The 20,687-nt window shown below is 45.4% G+C and overlaps 1 protein-coding gene across 2 annotated transcripts in view; it reads left to right on the top strand.

Moving 5' to 3' along the window:
* Positions 1 to 363: 363 nt before the first annotated feature.
* The window catches only part of FLRT2 (fibronectin leucine rich transmembrane protein 2), a 102,536-nt gene continuing 82,212 nt past the window's right edge, over positions 364 to 20,687 (top strand). Inside the window, exon 1 of one of the 2 annotated variants that reach the window (XM_063117937.1) lies at positions 364 to 670. The gene's annotated coding sequence lies outside the window, so the exon portion shown is untranslated. Of the gene's footprint in view, positions 671 to 5,544; positions 5,618 to 20,687 lie in introns of those variants that run through there. The other variant, XM_063117938.1, reaches the window with a different exon arrangement.

Below are 20,687 nucleotides of genomic sequence, written 5' to 3' on the forward strand. Positions count from 1 at the left end.
ACGTTCGCGGCAGGCAGGCAGGCAGGCAGGCAGCAGCAGCAGCAGCTCGCCGCTCTTCCCAGCGTCCGGCGCGCGGAGGGTTAAGCGGCCGCCGCCTCCCGCTCTTTGCTAGACGGTGGAGTTTCGAGGAAGGCGCTGCGCGAGAGGCAGGCGACGCGGCGTGTTGCTGCCGCTGCATCCCCGCTCAGATCCATCAGGCTCACTTGGGCGAAAGCGGGGCACCTCCGGGTCCTTCAGGCCGCGCGAGTTTCACCGGATCCAACCCCCACCCCACCCCCGGGGGAATCTGCCACGGGGGCGAGAGACGCGGAGGAGGAAGGGGGGCGAGGAGAGAGATTTGCGCCGAGGGCGGAAAAAGGAAGCACGCGTGGAAGCGCGACCGTCTTGCGGGCGTCTGGGCGCTCTCCGGGTTGAATGACCGGCTGGACAGAGGCGGCGGCTCCGGGAGCTTCTCTTTACTCGTCGCTCTCTGGGAGAGAATCCGATCTAGCGGGGGGAGAGGAGGATGAGGACGAGCGTGGCTCTCGCCAGCTATGGAACCAAGCCAGCCCTTGGCGGTGATCCTTAAACCAGTACAATGCAGGAATCGAGCTGCTTCCCTCTCCACCGTCCTGACCCAGTGGGGTTTGGGTGAGATCCAAAGGGAGAAGAGCCGCGACAGTCTCGCCAGGTAAACCGGCTTCTCGAGCCTTTGCTCGCTTCTCTCCCTCCGCCGATGTCCTTTCCCCCTTACCATCTACTATAATAATAATGATGATGATGATGGTGGTGGTGGTGGTGATGTGGTCGATACCTGGGCAAACAAACAAATCAATGTTAGAACTTGGGGACACGTCCTTTTTCCAGAGTTGTAAGTTTCATTCGGAAGACCAAAGAGGCGTGCAAGGCGGGTTAGATTCCGTGGGGCTGCAGGGTGTTGGGGGCACGATAGAGCAAAGACCCTGGGAATTTCTCCTCAAGGCAGAGGGGATCACCTATATTCCGCAAGAGACTTTCGGAGGTGTGTGTGTGTGTTGGGGGGGATCCCTGCGATCCTGAAACCACTTACTCCAGAGTAGTCCCCTTCTGGTCAATGTCATTCTGATTTTCAGCCTGGCAGGTTCAGTTTGTTTGTGCCAGTTCAGTGTACATACTGGGATGGATGAATTTCTCATCACAAGGATCTTTTTTTGTTTGTTTGTTTGTTTTTCCTATTTCGAATCCCTTCGACACTCGCGCAAAAGATCCACGTGGATCCCGATCTCTCTCTCTCTCTCTCTCTCTCTCTCTCTCTCTCTCTCTCTCTCTCTCTCTCTCTCTCTCTCTGTGTGTGTGTGTGTGTGTGTGTGTGTGTGTGTGTAGTGGATTACGCCGTGCTTTCACGTCTGGGGGCGGGGGGGGGGATAAGGTATTTTTTTTAAAAAAAAAATCGCCCGTTCCACACCTGTTTGTCATGCAGTCTGAGCCGGTGCGTGTTTTACTCGCAAGTAAGTTCAATGTGAGTTCAATGGGATATTAATCCCGGGCAAAGGCGGATCGAATCAGGGTGCGAGCAAGCTTGGCACGCATTTATTGAGAGGTGGGAGGGGAAGGCTCCCTCTCTCCTTCCCGCCCCTATGCATTAAACACACACCAACAACCTTCAAATAAGGATCCAGACTCGATCAAGTGGAGACACGAAGTGGCTTAGTCCTTATGGGTCCCCTCTTTTCTTCTTAGCCCCCACCCCTATTTTAATCCAAATATACTGTTGAAGTAAATAAGCCCCTTTTACCCCCTCCCCCCGCTACCCTCCAGTCAATCACTGTCTCACAAATGCTCTCTCTCTCTCTCTCTCTCTCTCTCTCTCTCTCTCTCTCTCTCTCTCTCTCTCTCTCTCTCTTTCTTCCACTCCGTTTTTCGCCTCCGCTCACGCCTTAGGGTTCTTTTTAACTCCTTCGATCTCGGGCCGCTTCTTTCATACTTCTGAGAGAGCAGGAAGGAAGGGGGAGGGAACCACATGCCCAGCCTAGATTTCGCGGCAGTTTCCCCTTCCCTCCCCACCGGCGATCACATCCAGGCTGTATTTGACAACGGTGCCAGCTGTGCGTGCCAACCTCTCCAGCACTGCCAGCGTTTCCGTTTCAGACCTGGCCGGCTTGGCTCTGCCAGATCTCTCTCCCTCTCTTCCTCTCCCTCTCGCTTTCCTCTCCTGCGGTCATCACCACATCCAGCGATTTCGTTTTTCCAACGGGCGGGTGCTTGGCACCCCACCCCACCCCGTTAAAGGGGTCGGGCGTGGATTCGCTTGTGTTGGAAAAGTAAACTGGGCCATTCTTACTCACTTGGAACCGCGCAATCCTGCCAGTGGCGGCGACGGGACTCTGTGTGTGTGTGTGTGTGTGTGTGTGTGTGTGTGTGTGTGTGTGTGTAAAAGAGGAGCAATTTCTGATCTGTGCTCAGGGCAATCCGGAGAACTGCGTGTGCCTCCTTCAACGGAGTGCGCTTCTAAATCTGCTGCTAGGCTTTGCCATTGGAGTTTATCCGCTGCTTGGAAACGGAGCCAGGAGGGTCACGCACGCCACCTCTCCTTGGGGCGGTGCATTCTTTTGCACCACGTTGAGGTTTGGCTTTGATTGGAGGGTGCGCGCGTCTGCGTGTGTTTAGGCCGTGTGATTACACGCACCGTGCGTCTCTATCCAGTAACCAGCGCATTGCTGCGAACGTGAGAATCGCGGATGGCGAAGGAAAGGGGAGCATTTAGAAGGGTACGACTGAACGTCGAGGGAGGGGAAAACCGAAATACGTCTAGCCATCTCTGTCTGAGCGGCAATGTGGCATTTCGCAGGCAGGCAGGCTCGTTAGAACGCTTCAGGCCTGGCGGTTCGCTGGTGCGTCTGTGGCTCGATTTAACCTGCAGCCCCAGATGTCCTTACCTGGGAGTGGAGCCCCTTCTGCGTAAGGCATCAACTGGATTCCAATGTTTGTCTGCACTTGACATCTGAACTGTCAAGCTGAACGTCAGAACGGGCCCCATTAAAGACCATCGTGTTGAAGTTCACCGCCTCGGTGGCGTGTTTTTTTTAATAACTATTTTAAAAGCAATTTTTAAACAAAAGCGTAATACTAATAATGAAGTTTCTGTCTGTATAGTTAGATCTGTGGATTGCCCTTTCACACTTGCGAGTCATCACAAGGATAATGTTTGTATGAAAGGGACCCCTTCCCTAAATGAATTCTAGAGTTGGGGTTGGGGAATCAGCACGAAGGGGGGGCACACACGATAACATCCCAAGGGGGTTTCAAATGCTTTAAACAAAATCCACCCCAACCCCACAAACTATTGGGCACATGGCATTGATCAGTTCCACCGATTTTCCTCCACCCCTGGCGCTAAAAAATAACGAAAAACATGCTTTCTGGATAATACCTAATTTAACCAGCAAGATCCAGCAGGTACAGCCTCTCCTTTTCACTTCACACCAACCTCCTCCTGATTGCATTCTAGCAATGTTCCTCTAACATAAAATTGTGAAAACATGCCAAAAAATCTCCGTGTAGTAGCACATAATCTTAGTTGTTAAACTGAGCCTCTCTCTCTCTCTCTCTCTCTCTCTCTCTCTCTGTCAAGTGGCTTAATGGTTTACCCTAAATGCATCATAAAGGTGCATAAAGGTTGGGGTTATTTACTTATATATGGGGAAGAGAGACATGTGAATCTATCATCTATCTAAACAAACAAACACACACACACATACCTGGATTTCTCCAGCTTTTTAGAAAAGTCAAGATAAAACAAAACAGATCTCTTCGTTCTCCGGAGTTTCTGTGGATGTATTAATTGATTTGATTTGCAGATAGACTATCAACGGAAGGGGGGGGCGGAGGAAGCAGCCCACCATGGGCTGCATCCACATGAAACAAGCCACCTTGGTGAAAATTATCTTCCTCTTTCTCTTACTCCCCCCCACACGCACACTTTCTCCTTCATAATGACTATCATTAATTTATGTTTATCCCAGAGAAGGGAGTTCCTTCCTTTCAGTTTTTATTCCCATGGAAGTGGAGTGTTAATTTGCTCCCAAACGCCCTAGCATACAAACCCAGGATAAAACCAGGTGGCCTTGTTCCTCAGGGCTGGAAGGGGGGGCAGGGTTTTTTTGGGGGGGGTGTGGAATAGCAGATGGGCTTTGGGTTCTTTCAAAACCTCTTAGGAAAACCTCTTAGATACCGACGATCCTGCTTTCTGGGACGAGGGAAATTTTTCTTTTCTTCTCTTTCTTCTTCTTCTTTGGTCTTGTTTTGTCAGTGAGCCTCTATTGGGGCAATTAAAGCGGCTAATACACGCGCCTGCCCAGAACTAGGAGAGCTGAGCTCCTAAGGTTCCACTTGGTCCTGCTTCCGTATTCTAGCTGATAGATACGCGCATATTTTTATTGTTTTTTTACAAAGGTGGTGGAGGGATTAATAATAATCCAGGGAGAAGCGGCGTTTTGGCTAAAGAACTTTTCAGTGAAGTGTGGGTTAACCTTTTTTCTTTTTTTGTGGTAAGATCCGAACCCGACTTTGCCTCTTGGAAAGCTTTCAGGTTGCAACCCTGCCTTCCAAGCATTCTTTCAACTAGAAATGTGGGAGGGACTCTAGCAGAGGGAGGGAGGGAGGCAGGAAGATGGCTATCAACTGAATTCATTACTGTAAACATCTCTCTAGGGTGTCAGGCGAGGGAAAGGGGGAGAGGAGGGGGGATAGGGGGGAAAAAAAAGCGGGGTGGGGTGGGAGAGGCACGGCTTCCATTTGCGGGGAAGAGTCAGCTCGGAGACCTCATTACTGCGAAGATCAACCTGCAGAGCAGCCCCGGCTCTTGAAGGCAGGCGCGGGACTCGGGAGGCAGAGCGGGAGGAGGCGCTCCAGCGCACGCACGCACACGCGCCTGCAGCTCCGCGCGCATACACACACACACACACACACGTCTGCCTGTGCCCGCCGCCGCCGCCTCTGGAGATTTCTCCGGGTCGTGCCCGCCTGAGCGTCCTCCTCCTTCTCCTCGTCCCCGCGTGATCCTCTCTCCTGATCTCCGAGGGCCCAGAGGAAACTGGCGGCGGCAGCCTCCGCCGGGCTCGCTCCTGCGCCCCGCTCCCTTTTGGCTTGAGTTTCTTCGGAAGGAGCGGGGGGGGGGGTGCGTGTGTGTGCGTGTGCTCCCGCCCGCTCTCTGGCCCCGCGCTCTCCGCCTTCTCCCTGGGCGGTGGGAGCCGAATAGGACGAGCGAGAAGACGCGCGCGCGTTCTCGGGGATGCTGGAACCCCGGGCTGCGCGTTGGAGGCGCAAGGGGGAGGATGTTGCCGCTGCTTCGTAGGAGAGGGAGGCGAAAGAAAGTCGAGGGATCGCTCCGCAAAGCGGCAGCCGGCGGCGGCCCCCGGCGGCCAGCGTCGCCAGCCGGCGGGAGAGCAGAGGAGGACCCACCGGCGCGGCCGCGAGCTTGGGATCCGGGCTGCCTCTCCGCGCCGTGTTGGATACCGCACGAGGCGACGGTCGGCGCGCAGGAGGCGCCGCTGCGGCGGCGACGGCCAAAGTTTCGCCGTTCCGGGACCCAAGACGCCCGGGGGGATTAGGAGCAGCCGAATCGGAGGAGGTGGCCGCCTCAGTCCCTGCGATCGTCCAGGTAGAGTGGGGCTGGCGTGGCTTTCCTTGGACGTACCCTCCCCCCCCCCCCAAATTCGCCCCCCCCCCCATGCCTGTTCCCGGACAAGCTAAACGTAAAAAGTTGGTGACTTGGGACTAGACCAGATAGGTCACTAGACGCCACGTTAGAAGGGACAGACGTGTCTGCTTGTGTGTACGTGTGTGTGTGTGTGTGTGTATGTGACAGGGATACACGTTCAGGTACGACCGCAGAGAAATGTATCAATGGCCGCATGTGACAAGTGTAGGGTAAAGGGAAAGGTGCGGTCATTTTACACCAGGTATTTCTCTCTCTCTCTCTCTCTCTCTCTCTCTCCTCTCTCTCTCTCTCTCTCTCTCTCTCTCTCCTGTGTGTGTGTGTGTGTGTGTGTGTGAGAGAGGAGAGAGAGAGAGAGAGAGAGAGAGAGAGAGAATCCAGGTGGATGCAGGGGGAAGCTTCCGCGCCCCCCTCTCTCATTCCCCAAGGACGCTTTAAACGCTCCTGTATGTGTCCTCTGGCCATTTCCTAGCCCTAAAAGGGATGATCCCCTCCGTCCTTCCTTAGGCATCAAGTCAAGAGGCGGTGGCGGCTGTACATCTGGAGCAAGGGGAAAGGGAGGGGGCTAGGAAGATTTCTTTTGGGAAGGAGAAGTTGAAAGGAGAGAAACTGGGAAGGGAAGATCAGGTTTAGTCAGTGTGCTGACAAGCATTATGAATTTCAAATGGAGGGGGTGCAGGGAGGCAACTGTAAATTGCATCAGTATTCATCAGATTCCCATCAAGACCTACATAAAGGCAGTTTTGATGGCTTGTGGGAGGGAGAAGGAGGCAGAAATTGCATTTCAAGTCTATCAAGTGGACAGCAGCCTTATTTCATGGAGCTGGTCAGACCGATGATGACTACTGACAAGCCAAATTGGGCCAGGGAAGAGAGGGAGAGGGGTTGAACCAAACAACTGAAAAAGCTCTCTGGAGTGTGAAATAAAACGTACATTAAAGAAAGAGAAGCCAGCTGCAAACTAAGGGAGAAGCCATCAACCTTCTTCTCTGGAATGGAGAATCAGTCAACAGGAGCTTTTAATTAATTTTAATGGAGGAAATCTGTTTTAAAGGCTTACAATAAGCTAATAAAGTCCAAGGCACAAATCCATGCAAAAGCCTGTGCTTGCATATCGAAAGTGCTGATTAGATTCCTCTAGTTGCTGAATTTATTTTATTTTATATTATTTGCTTTGATTCGGGTTAGCAGGAAGAGAGAAAGAAAGCATTGTGGTAGTGGGGATGGAGAACGGTGAAATATAAGCAAAGCTCTATCTCTTACACACAAGCATATTAGAGGTTTATTTACTGCCTCTTAGCTCCTCGGTGCTTACAAACTAATCAAACCAATTTGGAGGTGAAACTTAATCTTCTGCAGGCAGCGTAATCCCACAACCCTCCCTTGTGTCGAAAGAGGAAAATAAAGAAAAGGAAGAAAACCCAAGTCTCATGGAGTTCATCCATGTATTCATTCACAGAGGTGCATATATTTGGGAAGTCCTTCTCCAGAAGCATTTATGAATCCACCCTGGAGTCGAGAAAAAACAGAAGGAGAGGTCCTCAGTGAAGGGGTGTGTGTGTGTGCGTGTGTGTGTTTCAGAAACAGTCCTGAAAGATGGCTTTTTCCCCCCACTCAAGCCTGTGGCATCTCAACATATATGCAAAAGGGGTCCCTGTGGGTTTTGTTGTCCTAGCAGCTGGTCACTGCACATATCTAGGCAGGGTAGGGACTCTGAAGAGGTTGGTTTGTTTTCTTTCAGAATCTATTCGAAAAGGACACAAAATCAAAGGTTGCACACATTGTGAAACCCTTGGGCAGCTACCCCTTTCTGTTTAGATATGTCTTTCTTCTTCTTCTGGCCTTACTTTAAGATGACATTCCCTCCCTTTCCTGCTTACCTTTCAACAGGGGAGAGCGAAAACTCCCCACCCACCCCACAAATCCCACTATCTTTCTGCCCATCAAGCCCAGAAACGCTCCTTTACTTTTCTTCCTGTCGCTTTCCTCCTGTAGCCCTGTTCTGCACCAGAAAAGCCAGGTGGCTACAGTCCTATTGACCCATTCTGAGTCCACCATCTCCTCTTCCCCAAGCTTCCTTTATGGGTCAAGCCCAAGATATTACACATTGTGCTAGCAAATGCCGTGAACGTTGCCTCCGTTTTAAAACTGGCTCGTTTATTTGCGGGTGGTATTGCAGTGGTTAAAACAGAAAAGCAGAGTGGAAAGTGCAGGCCAAGGGCCACAAGAGGTGGACCCTCTTGTTAATGGGCCCCTGATCTGAATGCTAGATGCTCTTTGCAGAAGTCTTGGGCTTAGACAAAAGAGAAATGGCTGGAATGCACTCAAGCTAGGCCAAGGATTGCCTTGTTCAATACACACACACACACACACACACACACACACGAGTTTTGTAAGATGTGATTGTTATCTGCCTTTGACTTTCAGTCTCTGGATTTAATTTGAGCCGTGGCTATAAGTCATGATTATATCCTGGCCTGCCAGAGGAGTTTGATATAGAATTAGCTTTATCTGCAGCAAACAACCCCACCTCCGCCCATTTCGAAAACGCACGACATGGGCAGTGGTTTCAGGCAAGGATCGGGAAACACATCTGTGTCTGCAAATGGTTAGAAAGGAAACTCTCGGATATGGAGAGCTTTGTTGAATTGATATCCCCACCCCCCCCTGCAAATCTACTCCATCCTTGGCATCCAAAGGAGAGGTTTACTTCTTGGGAAATAAGCAGGAGTTCCAGCATGTTAACAACTGTGGGCTTTCTTCAACTGCACTTTATAGATAAAAAGAAATAACCCCTCTTAAGAGAATATTGTTTGTTTCCAAGAAAGAGGGCCTCTTAGTCATCTCTTCACCCTCCGCTCTTAATCTAAAAGTGAGTTCATTTTTCACTAGATTACTTTCATATAACTTTGTGGTTTCTGCCACAGTGATTCAAATTCAGTCCATTAGTGACCTCTATCTGTGAGAAGTGTACAATCAATGCATGGTCTCTCTCCCTCCCTCCTTTTCTTCTGCAAAGTATATTGGTGCGGGGGTGGGGGGAGGGGGGTGGACAACGACGTCTGAATTGCTTAGATTTTTGATACCTTAAATCACTGAGTATGCTTGCTGCTTTCAAAGATGGTGTTCCCTCTAAGTCCTCACTGTGGTGGCAATACCAAATTCAAACCAATACGAGTTAATTCAAACCTGTGGTTAACAATCAATTAGTTGGTTCGTTGATCTAGTCATCAATCAGCTTATTGGTCTGGTCAATTTCATAAAACCAGCAATAACACCAGAGACTTGGACAAGATTCTGTGTAGTTCACTGGTGATCGTGAGTTGGCCGTCTTAATGAAGTCAAGAGACAGAATGCAGTTTGGTCCATCGATGGTCTACGTTTGCTTCAGAAAGTCTGCTGATTGAGTACTGTCCCCATAGGAGCAAAGAACGATTGAAACTTGAAATGTGTAAGTTAGCAAAGATGTCCAGTAACCTGTATTTAAGTATAGTAGCAGCATGTTCCTAGTAACCCTCCCTAAAAAAGAAAACACACTCACCCATCTGTGTTTATATTGCGAATGCACACCATAGATCAAGGGGCTGGATTGTTATTAACAGATGGCCCCCTTTTAGGAGATTATTAAACCCAGCTTCTCAATACTAATTTGTCTCTTGCTTGAATCCCGATCCATATTTCATATTTTAGTTAATTATTCTGAATTGTGAATTGAGGGCTTAAAAAATTACATTGCTTTGACTGGGGGAATAGTTTTGTTTGACATTTTCCAGATGATATTTGATGTATTAGTGTTGGGGTAATATGGTGACATTAGATGCTTGACAATTCCTTATTTCTTTTTGGCAAGTCTTTGCCCAGAAGGAATTCTTTGGAGGCTTTCTTTCTTTCTTTCACTGACATTTTAGAAGAGCTGAAAGGCGCCCAAGACTAATACATGGTGTTTTTGTTTTGTGTTTTTGGAAACAACTTGTGCTCTTTACTGGGGGAAAAAGTCAAAGGAAACCACACAAAGTGACTATTCTGAAGAAAACTGCATCAGCATCTAGCTGACAGTATTAAGCTTAATTAAAGCAACATATGATCTATAGAGTCATCCCACAGCTATGGGAGATCTCTCTCTCTCTCTCTCTCTCTCTCTCTCTCTCTCTCTCTCTCACACACACACACACACACACACACACACACACACACCCTAATTGGTATGTGGTCTTTTTTGTCACAAAACTGACTGTTTGTAAAAGGGAAATACTTGGGCAGAAAATAATCCGGTCTTTTCTGAATCTCTTCCAGTTCAGCAATCCAGTAAAATGCTTAGGTAGTACAATGAACTTCGTTATTTTCAGCCAGTGGCCCAAATTGTTGTGATGTCCCTCTTCTTTGCTCCTTTACTAGTAATTTACACAACTAATGCTCTTTATTTCTCTTTGATTTCTTCTCCTGACATGGCCCTTTGAATTAAATCGAAGCTCAGCTCTAGTGAGCTCTTAAAACAAATGTGTCGTGTTAGATCTAGGATTCCAGAAAACGAAATGATCCTTAAAGAAACCTGTAAAACATCTTTAATTTAAAATAAAGTAAATAAAGAAAACATTCTGTGTTTTCTGGCCTGGTTCTTAAAGGTCCCTTGCCTACTTTATACGGAGCCAGATCTGTGTGATTTATTTATTTTAAAGCTAGCCCCAGTTGATTTGGTTTAACGGAAGGTATATCTTTCCTTCTGCATATAAATTGGTCAAAGCAGAGTTCTAGGAACTGATCGTGCATTTAGGTAAAACACCCACCCAAATGTAGCCATCAGTCCTGAAAGTGCTTACTTGCACGCAGTTCTATTGGCTTAAATGGGATTACTTCTCCATGTGGTTGCAGCATATCTGTTGCAGACTTTTGAATTTATTTATTTATTTTTGCTGTGCTAACATCTGTAGAGGCTGCTGGACCTAATCCCTGTATTATAAAATCTAATGGAATTTTGTGATGAGGATCATCCTATAGATTCTAGTCTTGCAACTTGCCAGAATAATGTCATTGGCCCAGGCCTACTTCCACCATACTTGAATACCTAGCTGCACTTTCTTTTTTTATCACTCTTTGAAAGATATGGGGGTTGCTTAGCACCTTGCAGGATCGGTCTTGCCCTGCTTCTCCCCTCAGATCAATTCCTCAAAGGTCACAACAAATATTCCGACATGCCTTTTTGAGTCCTTCATAATTATTAATCACTGGGCTGCTAGTCAACTGATAAATTAATAGAGTAATTACCTGTGACAGTTTATGGGCTAAGGACCACAGCCACAGAAATTATCATAAAGGAAAATGATTTGCAAACATATTGGAGCTGAGAACCTTTAAATGGTCATGATAATCAAAGAGTTTGATCCTGATAAACTTTTGTTTGTGTGAGACCTGAGACTGATTTTTTAAAAATAGTGTTGGGATAATTTTGATTCCATCAAATTGCTGACTCTTTAAACTTACAAAGCCTGGCTCTAATCTTTGTCTTAGATTTGCTTGATTCTGAAGGGACGAAGTGTTGCTGCTAGTGAGAAAGATGTTTTATAGTTCATTGTTGAAACCTAGAGCTGAAATAACACTTTGAAGTTAACGACAAAGAGTCCTGTCTGTTGGGACATTCTCCTATGTAATTCCTACCGAGCCAAACAGGAACTTTAAAGGTACAGCTACAGAATATTCCACTGCATTGGCCTCTATAGGAAAGCTTAGGGTTTCAGCCTTACAGGAAATGCTTCTGATGCCTTCTTGAAATCCCCTTGAGATTGCTTGAATTAAACCAAGCTTTATCCCATACTCCTCAGTTCAGGGTGTGCGTCCATACCCCGCAGTTGCCATTTGTCATCTGTTGTAGCCAACTTTCACTTTTGGGTAGATCCACGTGTATCTTTCGTGAATGACCTCTAGCCAGTGTTTTAGACTTGCAGTTACCTTAAGGTCAATTGGTGCAGCAATGAAGGGACTAAACATAATCTGTGGAAGGGGTAAAGTCCCCAGACATTGTTCCTCTTGGCAGGGAAGTTTAACACCAGGCCAAACGAGTTCTTTCCTCACCCCGGAGTTGGGCCTATCTTCCCAGAGATGTTTGCCCTTTGATATTTTTGTGCCGTCTAATCCTAGGCACGTCTCTGAAAGTAGCTGCTATAAGCTGTCCACCAGCTATTACATGATACACTGATGTAAAAGGTCAGACCCCAGAATGGAAACTAAATCCAGTACCTTATTGGGATAGAAATGGGTTAATGCTGCCAAGAATGACACTCCCAACTGCAGCTGGTGGTGTGTGTCATTGTCGTAATAAGCAGAGACAAATGGGGAATCGTAGGTCAAAGGAAAGGAAATATTCCGTTTCTTGACCCTAGCAGCAAACAGGATCCAAACACACCCAGCATATTTAGACCTACATGAAAAGCCTCATCTCTAGGATGGGACTCCAACCCATAATACACAGTCACTCTTGTGAGATTTGCCAGTTAGGTGTCGATAATCTCATTGTAAACATAACAAAGATGCCGTGGAAGCATGTTCCCACCCTCTTAACTATCAGTGCTTACAATGTGTTGCAGTTACAATTCTTTAAGAGGTAAAACAGATTTTGCTGAAAAAGTAACCCAGTCCAATGGTCTAGTATACACATTGATCAGGGATCCTTTCTGCTTGGTGGGGGGAACATTTATCCATGCATATTCTCTGCTACACAGATGGGACAAAATAGGCAGTGGAGGCAGTATGCAATGTGCATGATATGTGTGCACACACTTTTTTTCCCCCTCTTTGAGGGAAAGGAGCATGTGAATTGGGATTATTATCTGCAACATACATCATGCATGCAGTGGGGAGAGTACTTCTGTATGTTCCCCCATAGCGTACACAGGTTTCCTGATCACTAAATATGTGAATCAGGGCTCAGCATATGCACTGAGTCTACTTCAAGGCAGACAGTGATGAAAAACAGAGGGTGGTGACTCAGGTCCTACCGAGAGCTCCCTCTCTTTTATTTAATGACACCTGGAATGTCTAGATCATTGGCTTTTTTTTTTTTTTTTAAAAAAAACATCCTGTAATACTGAATTAGGTATTGGGACAGCAGTGGATAATAGAATCACAAGGTATCAGACAGCCACCAAGTCCAACTCCCATTCCAAAGGCTGGTTCGGTAGGCTTCGAGAGATTCAGCTTTGACATCAGGATCACAGTTAGCACAAGCATGAAGAGGAAGCACTTGCTGAGCAGATATCTCTCCGGATGACTCAAGCAGATGAGTCACAGAATCATAGAATAGCAGAGTTGGAAGGGGCCTACAAGGCCATCGAGTCCAACCCCCTGCTCAATGCAGGAATCCACCTTAAAGCATCCCTGACAGATGGTTGTCCAGCTGCCTCTTGAAGGTCTCTAGTGTGGGAGAGCCAACCACCTCCCTAGGCAACTAGTTCCATTGTCATACTGCTCTAACAGTAAGTTTTTCCTGATGTCCAGCCGGAATCTGGCTTCCTGTAGCTTGAGCCCATCATTCCGTGTCCTGCACTCTGGGATGATCGAGAAGAGATCCTGGCCCTCGTCTGTGTGATAACCTTCCAAGTATTTGAAGAGTGCAATCATCTCTCCCCTCAATCTTCTCTTCGATTTGATAAGCGTCCCCTGCACCTCCTCATCCTAATCATTAATAAAAAATGTTGAAGAGCACTGGGCCCAGGACTGAGTCCTGCAGTATCCCATTCATTACTTCCCCCCAGTTTGAGAAGGTACCACTGATAAGCACTATTTGAGTCCGATTCTGTAGCCAACTGTGGATCCACCTAACATTTGTTCCATCTAGCCCACTTTTAACTAGTTTGCTGTTCAGAATGTCATGTGGTAGTTTGTCAAAAGCTTTGCTGAAGTCAGTCTGCATGCTTCAGGGGAAAGTGACCCTCTTCTCCCATGTCATTGATAACAAATATTATTATTAATATTAATATTATTATTATTAATAATAATAAACCATACAGTTGATTTATCTCCCATATAGGCTGATTTAATCTGTCTTGCATAGGCTGATTTAATCTGTCTTGCACTACTTGTAATGTAAGCAGTTTTGACTGGTGCACATTATGCATTTTAAAGAAGTAAATGTTAATCAGAGTCAAATTCCCCAGACACTCTTGAAAATGACAGGCAAATTGAGAACATCTGACAACTGGGAGAGCTGGCTGATGGTCTAAAACTTTATCAAAAAGGAAGGCCCTTTTTTAATGTTGGAATGTCTTGGTGTACTTTGATGTCTCTGTTACTTTGAAGGTAGTAATAGAGAAAGGATTTTTTTCTTCAATTGTTCCTGCTAGTTCCCGTGTATTTGCCCCCTAGAATAATCATAAGTCTGTGGGGTGTTCAATTTTGTCTAAAACAAAAAATGGGAAAAATAACTTTTTGTCCAATTCTTTGCAAACAAAATCTCTGTGTTGGCTGGCCCTCAGGAAATGAAGTGGCGAAATCTAGAATGAAGTCCAAGTTTTGTAGCTTTTGCTAAAAGTGTTGAAATCTGAGCAGCTCTGTACATTACAAAGTAGGCAGAGACACACACAGAGTCACATCCTTTTTTCACACTTCTGCTATAATATCTGAAATGGTGACTCTCACATCTCACATAGATGCGCAAACAGGATATGTAGATCATTTGAGCATCGTGCCTGGCAGCTTCCTTCTAACATCTGAACTCAGTGACTTTCTCTTTTAGGGATGCTATGCAATGATAGACTGGAACATGACTTTGGCTGTGGGAGGAGAGGGACCAAATACAGACCTGCTCATTATCCAGTCTAACCACCCTGCAGGAAACACAACTTTCTCTCACTCACGCCCTCACACAGAGAGCATTCTGCTCCATTAGTACCAGGCAGATCTGCCCAATTCTCTCTCTCTCTCTCTCTCTCTCTCTCTCTCTCTCTCTCTCAGAAGGTTTTGGGGAGGGAGGCATTGCTAAATATGATGAGCAGATTCCACTGTTGGTACAGGGTGAAGAATGCACATATTCTTCACAATTTGGCTATGTGGAAGTGGACATTGCATTATTATTTTTGTTGACAGTCACCCAATTGTAAAGCATCTTCCACCCTATCATCATCATTAACCTTATCTCCTTATCTCAGACTTTGAATGTTTGCCTGTACACCGTCTCTTATCAGCCAGTGTGACTTTCTTTAGATGTAATCTGTTTTGGCATCAAGGATTAATTTCTACTAGATCTTGGATGGGCAAAATGTAGATTGGGATCACTTAGGAGCTCTCTGGGTGATTCAAAAAAGATTGGCAAAGATTTCTGACTCACAATTGTTTAACAATGGAAATAACACAATCCACCACCACCTGGCCCAGTTAACCTGCTGCAATGAAGAAAGTTGTGGGAGGGATCTGTAACCAAGAGTTGATTTTTATGTGTCAGTTCAGTCCTGGTACTCAAAAAAACAAAAGCAAATGCTGGACTCAGAATTCTTTAATTTGAAGTGTATGTCTTTTTGTATCTAGTACTGACTGGTGGCTCTTGTGGTATTAAAAACGTAGGGCTCATGTATTCCAAGCAGGATATTCCACTATGAAACTAGTATGAAAGTGGTATATCAAAGGCAGGAGCCACACTACTGCTTTATAGCGGTATTGAAGTGCACTGACAACTGTTGGGGCTCATTGACACCTGCCTTATACCACTTTCATGCCACTTTCATACTGTTATATCCTGCTTGGTATTGATGTGTCATGGGCCCCAACAGTTGTCAGTTCACTTAAAGCAGTAGTGTGGCTCCTGCCTTTTATATACTGTTTTCATAGTGGAATATCCTGCTTGGTGTAGATGAGCCCAGAGTAGATCCCACAAACTATCAATGCACTAGGTGAAGATGAAAGAAAGAAAGAAAGAAAGAAAGAAAGAAAGATTGTTGTTTCACTACCTGAAATGATTCTTCTTAATCATGCACTTACAAGGCAGCAACCATATATATGAATGTCCCACCTGCATATTGCATGGCCTCTTTACTAATTTAGTAATGTTCTTCCATTGTGTTATTTATTGAATCAAAGCATGCAGAGAGGGAAAACACACACACACACACACACACACACACACACGCCTCCACAAGCACTGCGATTTATACCCTGACTGTTTACACACATCATATGGGATCGATTTTAAGGATTTTCATTGTCTTCCTAAGAAAAGCTGCAAAGGGTATCTTCAGCACAGAGTTTGTCTAATGCAGATAAAGGAACCGTGATTTGCTAAATTCATGGCTTCAGGCCGGTTTGTGCCCAGTGGTAATGTTCGCAATATCTTTGTCTGGCTGATTGCCAGAATGAAAGTCTCTCCCTCCTTCCCCCCTCTTTGCGCCTTCTCTCTTTCTTTCTTTCTTTCTTTCTAAAAGTTGATCCGCAGTTCACCAGTAAGTTGTAAAACATGCCTTTGCCCGTTTTATTTGAGAAATTACTTTCGCTGTTTGATAAAATTAATTTCAATACCTTTAAGCTGCAGAAGTGGTAAAGAACACAATAGCAGTCTTTACTCATGGAGAAAAGTGTCTACTATTACTGCTTGGAAAATAGCGAAGCAATCAAAGGACACAGTGGACATCTCTCTTCTTAAAGAAACCCAAATACGTTGGAGCAGACTTCCTGAACTTCCTGAACCTTTACCAGATACTTTTCTTAGCATTTGCAGTTGGAGAGCAGAAAACACTGGTGATTTTAATTGCCACATGCCTGCAACCCTTTAACCAAAATATTTTATGTATACAATAATATATCTGGAGAAGGAATATATAAATGTCAAAAGCTAAGCTCTCCACTCCACACAGAGGTCCTTTATAAATCCGGAATAAATGAGGTGCTTAGAATTGCTGCCAGCAGCCCTGGCAAGGGGGGTTGGGAAAAGAAGAAGAAGAAGGTCTTGTCGATCTGCCCAGATTCTGTTTTCTTACAGAAATTTCTTATCAGCAGATGCACACGCATCCGACATGATGTAATTGTGGATCTCCCGATAAGGGAGCAGTTTGACTAAATGTAGATGGATTGGACCTACGCACCGGTGATTTGGCTGGGTGCTGCAATGTGAAACAGCTGAGTCCAGAACGTCTGTGCGTTTTCGGCAGCCAGCCGAAGGATAAGTAAGGAGATGCCTTGCTGGAATGGTTTGGCATGGATTCTTTGCCCTTCATTTGTCCAGCATTGTAAGTGTATAAATCAGTTTGTATGGGCCATGATGACTCCAAGATTCACAACCACTCATCTCTCTCTGACATTGATGGAATCTTTATTGGATCAAATGCATTGGAATTCTAATTATGACTCTCTGCTCTTTAGTGTTTCCCTCCAGCCATCAATATCTCGTAAACAATCATATTTTACAAGCTTCAGAAAGATAGTTTAGGGAGATGTGTGCTGACTAGGACAAGATGTGCCACGCCACACTCTAACCAAATCACTGCAGAGAGGGATCATATTCCTAACATTTAGTGATGGAAGTAAAATGAGAAGGAACTCGGTCAAATCATGATCCTTCTTATCAGGCAGAAAGATGACAAGCAGCCAAACAAATAATGTCAAAGTATCACAAGGTTCCTGTCAGGAAATGTGAGCGCTAGCATATATATATATATATATATATATATATGTTAAATTATCAAGCACGATGTGTTTTTACTTTCAGATTTCTTCCATGACTGTAGCCTTGTGGTGACTCTGCATTAGGGGTGGTCAACTTCAGAGGGTCTGGGGGGGGGGGGGTATTTCCAACCACCTTAGCCTGTAGCCTGCCCAACCACTGCCAAAATAGCTGCTACCACTGAAATACAGCAGCAATTCAATGGCGGTTCAAAAGCAGCACTGTCATCTTAAAACAAAGCATGTGAGTGCAGATTTCCAGTAAAACAAGGCACAATTTCCTGGTGCAGCTTTTTTTAAAGTTAAAATGCAACTTCAGAATTCACCAGCAATCTAACAGCAGAGGGCGTTTCATTTTTTTTTTTTTTTTTTGGTATAAATTTTATTATTTCAAAACAACGCCAACTTACAAACATAATACAAGAGGAAAAAAACATATAAGAAGATAAAAAACGCAAAACACATAAAAACATACAAAGTTAAGATGGACTTCCACTTTTCTCCACAACAAAAATATGTGGTCATCCATTAAACCCAAAAGGAACTATTCTGGCTTAAGTTGTATATCGGTCTTTAGTATCTTCTGAATTAGAGAATGAATTTGTATCCAAAAGTATTTAGCCAGCAGTGGGCCTTTCAGATGGGTGGGGCCATAGCTCAGTGGTAGAGCATGCAGAAGGTCCCAGGTTTGATTCCTGGCATCTCTAGGTAGGGCTGGAAAAGTTCCTGCCTGAAACCCTGGAGAGCCGCTGCCAGTCAGTTTTGACAATACTGGGCTAGGTGGACCAATGGTCAGACTCAGTATAGGGCAGTTCTCTATGTTCCTAAAAAATATAAAAGGGACACCTGTCACTCACCCCTGCTGCACATACTAAACATGGAATAAGCCTCATTCAGTAGAGTGGAACTGACATTTCAATAAGCAAGCATAGCATTGTATTGCAGGCCAGCAGGCCTAAAGACACTTACTAGAGAGTATGCTCTATTGAACATGGTGGGACTTACCTCTCATTAAACATTCATAGAACCATATTGCAAAGATTTGACAGGAGAATGCTATGGACAATATTTTTCATGGTTATGAGATGCAACCTGTGTTATACAGATCCGGCGTTCAATATTGCAGAGCACAGGCAAAGAGAAACATTCTAGGCCCTCCTAGCATTCTGCCTGTGGATGCACACTTTTCTCATGTGCACACATAGAATCATGGAATCATAGAATAGCAGAGTTGGAAGTGGCCTACAAGGCTATCGAGTCCAACCCCCTGCTCAATGCAAGAATCCACCATAAAGCATCCCTAACAGATGGTTGTCCAGCTGCCTTTTGAATGCCTCTAGTGTGGGAGAGCCCACAACCTTCCTATGTAACTGATTCCATTGTCGTACAGCTCTAACAGTCAGGAAGTTTTTCCTGATGTCCAGCCAGAATCTGGCTTCCTTTAACTTGAGCCCATTATTCTGTGTCCTGCACTCTGGGAGGATCAAGAAGAGATCCTGGCCCTCCTCTGTGTGACAACCTTTTAAGTATTTGAAGAGTGCTATCATGTCTCCCCTCAATCTTCTCTTCTCCAGGCTAAACATGCCCAGTTCTTTCAGTCTCTCTTCATAGGGCTTTGTTTCCAGATCCCTGATCATCCTGGTTTCCCTCCTCTGAACACGCTCCTGGTTGCCCTCCCCTGAACACATGACCACTTCCTTTGCCTTACTTTAGAAGAGTCGTGCTGGATCAGACTGACGGTCTATCTAGTTCATGCAGTGGCCAACCAACTGTTGACCAGGGACCCACAAGCAGAACAATAGCACTCTCCCACCCATGTTCTCCAGCAACTGCCTCTGATGCTGGAGGTAGCAGGACTAGTAGCCTTGGATAGTAGCCTCCAGGAATTTAACCTCCAGGGATTTAACCAACCTCTTTTCAAATCCATTGAAATCGGTGGCCATCACTACCTCACTAGTCCAGGTTTGGGGGCCCTGTGAATGAAGGGAGTACAGGCCTGTGCAACTAGACAAGCTCATTGAAAACAGCCTGCATTCTTTTGCCATCATCTATCATCTTCTTGGTGGCATGGGGCCACCATCAGCTAGGGAGAAACTGCAAGTCAACCATAAATTTCTGACATTTACTCAATATTTGAAGGCAAAATGGTTTCATGAAATGGACCTTCTTCCAACTTGGTTTCTCCAAATCATTTCAGTGACTCTTCAGCACCTTTGCTTGGGGAGTAAGTTCCACTGACCTCAAAAGAGGCTTATTTCTGATTCAACATACATAGGATTGCAGTACTAATCTCTGACACAGCTGCCCCCTTAAAAAAGAAAGGCAGCATGGGACATAGTTTCTGAAGGCATTGTTCTTCAGCTGAAGCATGAAATGACAAAAGGATCTGAATGGTAAATCCTCTGGATCTTGAAAGTATAAGGGTTGGGTCTGCCACGGGTTGTACATTTCCCATAAGAATATTAGGCAATGTTAGATTCCCATAAGAGAAGATTCGTTATATAAAGTCATGAATACTGTATTACTAACACCTGAGGTCATATATTTCCAAAGCTTGTATGTCAGCATTCCACACTTACTGTTGAAAAGACTCTTAGCTTGCACATCTGTTGATAAACATGCAAAGCCGACATACTATGCTGATCACTATTTCACCCATACTACTTTGGTGTGCAGACTTATGGACCAATGCTCTGACCGACAACCTTTTAAATATGTCTGCTCCGTGGCGTGCCAATATGAATCAATACATTTTGGCAGCCTTCATCAAAATGGCCATCATGTTTAACTCAGTTCTAGCACAGTTGTATTTTTAGGACAGATTCAGGCCAGATAGATGAGTATTGAACCTAAAGTCATTTTTCAAAGCAGGCTGATCTGCAAAAGCATTTGCACAACTTTCATTAAAAAAGGGAAAGAAACACAATTGATTTTTAAAAATAATAATCCCACACCCTCCAACATTTGATGGAGGAAATTACAAATGCACAAGGGGTTCATGACAATGATGAAGACAAATGAGCCAGCTGCTTCATGTGGGCCAGACATTTTGAAACATTAACCTCTAAACAGGGATGCACGGATCAGCAAAATTTGAGCTCTTTGAAGTTCTCAAATGTTCACCTTGAAGCTGGTGTTCCTATCACTCACACACAAATATGCATTTTTTTGCCCATTTCTCAAATCTACCTACCAATTGTACACATCTTTGAATGGTTCACATTCTCCTCTTCAGCAGAGCATGTGTGTATACATTTTTGCATTGTATGCATTTTAATGTACATTATTGTTGTGTGCATCACTGTGTAATCTTGAGAAATGTGCAGATGTCAGACTACAGATTGCCTTTGAGTTCCATGTTTAATTCTAGGAGCTG

The sequence above is a fragment of the Elgaria multicarinata genome, chromosome 2, assembly GCF_023053635.1.
Source record: "Elgaria multicarinata webbii isolate HBS135686 ecotype San Diego chromosome 2, rElgMul1.1.pri, whole genome shotgun sequence".
NCBI lineage: Eukaryota > Metazoa > Chordata > Lepidosauria > Squamata > Anguidae > Elgaria > Elgaria multicarinata.